The following is a 6,275-nucleotide window of genomic DNA, read 5'->3' as shown; positions in this document are numbered from 1 at the left end:
CCAGAATGAGATTTTCACTCTGCAGCGGAGTGTGCGCTGATATGAAACTTCCTGGCAGATTAAAACTGTGTGCCCGACCGAGACTCGAACTCGGGACCTTTGCAAAGGTCCCGAGTTCGAGTCTCGGTCGGGCACACAGTTTTAATCTGCCAGGAAGTTTCATTCCTTCCTTTTATTTACATTTATTTGTTGCGGATAGCATTGAAGTGCAACATTCATTTGGATACTAAAAGAAGAAACCCACTATATCAATGTGATATCCTCCTCATATTCTGATGCACCCAAGCTGGGAGAAAAAAATGGTTCAAATGGCTCTGAGCACTATGGGACTTAACACCTGTGGTCATCAGTCCCCTAGAACTTAGAACTACTACACACATCCATGCCCGAGGCAGGATTCGAACCTACGACCGTAGCGGTCACGCGGTTCCAGACTGAAGCGCTTAGAACCGCACGGCCGCACCAGCCGGCAAGCTGGGAGAAAGGATCTTTCAGAGCGTGACGCTGAGAGCTTAGAGAAGATAAACAGAGAAACCCAAACTCGGGAAACCAGAGTGTGGATACATACCCGACACGAAACGGAAAACCAGGAAACTACTCTTCGAGAAGACCAACTTGAAGCAGTCACTGAGTTCTGATTTCTCATGCTGCGAAGGCGAGCATAGACGACTGCGGCTACACTTCACCTGATCGACGGCTGTCCTTCCAAGAAGAAGCCTGAAGCTGTACATCTCCTGCACCGATTACGGTCTTACAGTGAAATAATGGAATGAATAATGGATGTCATGTACGTCTTTAAAAGTGTAGTCACCCTGCTGTTGGCCACTCTTCAACGACTTTCACTTTAATGGTATGAGTTGTAACATTTTTAACGGGGTCAAGCTCTGTATATCACTGGTGTGAATAAACCAAGTTAAACAAATGTGGTGAACACGACAAAATACCATGAAAGGGGCCCGGATTCGATTTCCGAACGAGTAGGAGATTTTTCTTCGTTCGGAAATTGTTGTTGTGTTGTCCCCATCACCATTTTATCCTCCTCAAAGCGCAGGTCGCCGAAGTAGTGTCAACTAAAAACCTTGCACCAGGTGACTGGTCTATCCAAAGGGGAGGCCCTAGTCACACGCACATACTCCGCCATGTAAACAGAGCATTGTGCCTTGGTATCGGCTAGTTAGGGACACCGGTCATCTCTGCTGACGGAAAAGTACCAGTCGACCAAGTACGCCAGATGCAACCGAGGAGGGGGTGAGGTACAGTTTCGAACGCGGTCCAAGAAAGTCAACGGTCCGCGCAAGCCAGGAGCTTGGTGCACGACAGCAAACTGTGGAAAACTTTGCAACGGCGGTTGCATTTCAAACCAACCTCGTGCATTGACTACAAGTGAATGATTATGGCCACCATCTTCAGTTTTGCATCGCAATCCAGGGAACACTGGAATGAACGTTTTGCCTCTACTTTGTTATTGAGCGATTAAGCAACCTTCCATTAATCTGGAAAGGTTATTCCCCACAAAGTGAGTGGATGGGGCACTAAACTTACTGCCGGCCGGAGTGGCCGAGTGGGTCTAGGCGCTACAGTCTGGAGCCGCGCGACCACTACGGTCGCAGGTTCGAATCCTGCCTCGGGCATGGATGTATGTGATGTCCTTAGGTTAGTTAGGTTTAAGTAGTTCTAAGTTCTAGGGGACTGATGACCTCAGAAGTTAAGTCCTATAGTGCTCAGAGCCATTTGAACCATTTGAACTAAACTTACTCATGAAATTGCGGCGCATGAGCGATATTCGGCGAAGGCTAATATTTCATGTGCAATGTCACATACGAAGCTGTATGCGCCGTTTTTCTTGTGAGCCTGGTGACGACGCGCCCCATGTTTTTTGTACACCTGAAGATGAGCTTATAATTACCCGAAACCAGTCTTATTTTTGAACCAATGAAACTGTCTACGTCTGAAGTAGTTGACTGATTCTACTATGAATTTCAGTTGCGGATTTCCTTCGTACCAAATGTTATCCGCTGAGAAGGCTGTAAGTCGTAAGACTTACCGAGATATGTTGCATTTGTTGTGTTTCCAAAACAGACTACTGTTTCCCAGAATTTGACCTTCCAATAAGACGGGACACCCCTTATTTTGGTATCGATTTCCTTCACTACCTAAACGACGAACTTTCGCATCGCTGAAAGGGCATAGTGGTGAAGCTATTGCTCTGTTTCCTTTGACCGCCAGCTCGTCTGGCATAACGTCTTGTGAAATTTTCCGTTGCTGGTACATTAAGAACAGTGTTTACGTCTTCCCCCACTCCCGCCAAGAACAATGGAACAGCACAGAGAATGCATCAGTGCCGCTGTCATGACAGTTGACGGGACGTTGCTGCATAAGGTACGCAACGAGCTGGGCTACCGCATAGACATTTGACGTATGGCTAGAGGGGTACTCATAGAACATTTTTAGAATGCAGGATGCAAACTTGTTCAGTTTTCCGTTCCATTCATTCATCAATCATATTTGTAAACCAAGTGTTGACAGGTGCGAAAATTACCGACCTATCGGTTTAATAAGTCAAGGCTGCCAAATACTAACACGAATTCTTTACAGACGAATGGAAAAACTGGTAGAAGCCGACCTCGGGGAAGATGAGTTTGGATTCTGTAGAAATGTTGGGACAAGTTCGTAACACTGACCCTATAACTTTTATTAGAAGGTAGATGAAGGAAAGACAGACTTAAGTTTCTAGCATTTGTAGGCATAGAGAAAACTTTTGATAATTTTGACCGCAAATCCTGAAGGTGGCAAGCGTCAAATACAGGGAGCGAAAGGCTATTTAGAATTTGTACAGAAACCAGATGGCAGTTATAAGAGTCGAGTGGCATGAAAGGGAAGCAGTGGTTGAGAAGGGAGTGAAACAGAGTTATAGCCTATCCCCAATGTTATTCAATCTGTATATTGAGCCAGCACTAAATGAAACAAAAGAAAAATTCGGAGTAGGAATTAAAATCCATGGAGAAGAAATACAAACTTTGAGGTTCGCCGATGACATTGTAATTCTGTCAGAGACAGCAAAGAACCTGGAAGAGCAGTTGAACGGAATGGACAGTGTCTTGACAGGAGGATTTATGGGTTTGTTACACCAGCAGCGACACGTGAGCATGTTTGAACTAGAAATAATATAACGATCGAATTAAATCAGGTGATGTTGCGGGAATTAGATTAGGAAAGTAGTAGATGAGTTTTGCTATTTAGGCAGCAAAATAACTCACGATGGTCGAATTAGAGATGATATAAAATGTAGACTGGCAGTGGAAAGGAAATCGTTTCTGAAGAAGAGAAGTTTGTTAACATGGAGTATAGATTTAAGTGTCAGGAAGTCTTTTATGAAAGTATTTGTATGGAGTATAGGCATATATGGAATTGAAACATGGACGATAAATAGTTTAGGCAAGAAGGGAATAGAAGCTTTCGGAATGTGATGCTACAGATGAATGCTGAAGATAAGATGGGTAGATCACGTAACTAATGAAGAGGTACTGAACAGAAATGGGGAGAAGAGGAATTTATGGCACAACTTGACTAGAAGAAAGGATCGGTTGGTAGGACATGCTCTGAGACATCAAGGGATCATCAATTTAGTATTGGAGGGAAGTACAGAGGGTAAATACACTAAACATATTCAGAAGGATGTAGGTTGCAGTAGTTACTCTGAGATGAAGAAACTTGCACAGGATAGAGTAGCATGGAGAGATTCATCAAACCAGTCTCTGGACTGAAGACCACAACAAAAAAACATTTGTAAGTATAACACTTCCGAGAATACAGAGACCTGAAAACGAAAGTATTATTAATAGTAGCCCTGTATTTTATTCGGTGACCTTACTTTAGTGAAAGTTTATTTTTCCTAACAAATAAATTTTGTTTATAGACTTCAGTATCGTTTGAGGCCTTTGATGATACGCAAATTTTTCTTATACATAATGAGTGTACAATTTAAAATTGATGGTTTTATACTGAAGAATACAACCGTGGAAGAGCCAATATTCTTCTGCGATACACAACATGAGTTGGACGACGTCTGTCACATAAGAAGCCAATCATTCTTGGGCACAATGAGAGAAACACTAACTGTCGCTCTGGTTAAGCTCTAGGCGTAGGTGCTTTCTTGGTCTCTTCCTCCAGCTTATTACGAATAGTATGTTCGTAGGTTGTGTGAGAGGGGTGAACGTTTGTGCAGTGCCACGGTACACACGGCCCAGTCACACCGATGTCATCACCGCCAGTGTTCGACGTCAAAGTTCAATAATTACTCACAGACGATAGATGACAGCACTGTAGTGTACTATATATAAAGCGTGATTGGAGGAGGGGAAGAGGACATGCGGAAAACAGTGAAGTCGTTGTCGTAATGCGGAAACGGAGCGATTTATCTGACGTCCAAAAGGGCAAGATTATTGGCTCTCGGGAAAAAGGAGGAGAAATTTCCGAAAAAGCAAACTCTGCAAACTGTTCGCGCGCCGCCGTGGTCAAAGTATGCCGTGCATGGGAAAATGGTGCTCTCAAAGACCAACGACGATGCAGCTGTGATGCACCAGGGGTCACAGATAACAGAGGTGAACGGCGGCTGTGACGATGTGTACTGGCGAATAGGCGTGCAAATGTTGAGCAACTGACCGCCCAGATCAACCAGGGGAATGCCAACAGTGTCTCATCAACGATCGTCCTGCCAATGTTATTGTGTACGGGACTCCGCAGAAGGCGCCTGATACATAAACCCATGCTGACTGCTGTTCACCGGCGACTAAGGCTGGAAGTTGCACACCAGTACCGCATCTGTACGTCTACTGAGTGATGACAGGTAGCCTTTCTCGGATGCTCCATCGGACGCATGGTCGTGAACGTGTACGGCGTGAAACGTTTGAAAGCAAAGCCCCTGCGACAATCGTCAGAGGGTACCAGTCCGGAAGAGTGAGTATTTTGGTCTGGGCAATGTTGTCTTGGTATCCCTTGGGTGATCTCGTCATTCTGGAAGGCGCAATGGATCAACACAAATACATCTGTTCTTGCGGATTATTCTCACGTGTATATGCAGTTTGTTTTTCCTTGGGACGGTGGTATCTACCAGGAGAACAATGCAACGTGTCACACAGCTCACAGCGTAAGTACTTGGTTCTCAGAGCACCGGGATGAGTTTGGCAGACTCCTCTCCCCGGATTTAATCCCAATCGAGAATCTGTGGAACCACCTTGATAGGGCTGTTCGCACCACGCGTCATGTAGCGAGAAACCTGGGTAGCTGGCCACTGCACTGGTGTCGGCATGGCTCCACATCCCTGTCTGTACCTTCCACAACCTCACTTACTCTCTTCCTAAACGTCTCCCAGCGGTCCGTGGTTCAAAGGGTCAGGCTTTCGACAGGTGCTCACATTAATGTGACTGGACAGCGTATTTGTGTTGCTATGGGCGGGTGTAGCCAACGGCCTTGCCGCAGTGGTAACACCGGTTCCCGTCAGATCACCGAAGTTAAGCGCTGTCGGGCTGGGCTAGCTTTTGTATGGGTGACCATCCGGTCTACCGAGCGCTGTTGGCAAGAAGGGTGCACTCAGCCCTTGTGAGGCAAAATGAGGAGCTATTTGATTGAGAAGTAGCGGCTCCGGTTTCGTAAACTGAGACACAGCCGGGAGAGCGGTGTGCTGACCACATGACCCTCCGTATCCGCATCCAGTGACGCCCCTGGGCTGAGAAGATGACGGTACCAATGGGCCTTCCAAGTGCTGTTCGGACAGAGTTTAGTTTAGTTTAGGGTGGAAATGTTGTGAAATGAAGTAAGACAGGGAACACCTTGACACCGTATAGCACATTTCTCACAGTAAGGTCTGCCGATTCCTGTTCCGAAGCTTAAGTCAGAATTAACGTCACATGCCACTTTGGAAACACTTTCGGTGAAATTTGTGAATCAGCGCGGTACGTTGGTGCTCAGACTGGTGCTTGGGAGGTGTAAACTTTGTTCGCTTTTGGCCTTTTCGATTCAAAATTGATAATATAAATTGTTCTGTTATCTGGTTTTTAACCAGCAGTCTTTGGCTTGAGTGGTGGAGCACTAACATTCGACTATAACCTCGTCCACAGATGAATTTTGTAGCACTGGTTAATGCCGTTTATCACTAAGATGGCATTTAGTATTAGTGGGGAATAATATTTATTATCTTAAATTTTATCCACTGCAAAAGTTCTACTGTGTTGTTTCGTTTCTCGAGCAAAGGCCGTGATACTCCTCACTATTAAATT

The 6,275-nt window shown here is 45.3% G+C and overlaps 1 pseudogene; it reads left to right on the top strand.

The window, feature by feature from the left end:
• The first annotated feature begins 5,459 nt into the window (after positions 1 to 5,459).
• LOC126485326 (5S ribosomal RNA) lies at positions 5,460 to 5,577 on the top strand (annotated as a pseudogene).
• The last annotated feature ends 698 nt before the right edge of the window (positions 5,578 to 6,275 follow it).

Source organism: Schistocerca serialis, chromosome 6 (assembly GCF_023864345.2).
Source record: "Schistocerca serialis cubense isolate TAMUIC-IGC-003099 chromosome 6, iqSchSeri2.2, whole genome shotgun sequence".
In the NCBI taxonomy this organism is placed as follows: domain Eukaryota; kingdom Metazoa; phylum Arthropoda; class Insecta; order Orthoptera; family Acrididae; genus Schistocerca; species Schistocerca serialis.
Note: the sequence above shows the minus strand (reverse complement) of the source record. Positions and strands in the feature narration are given on the sequence as shown.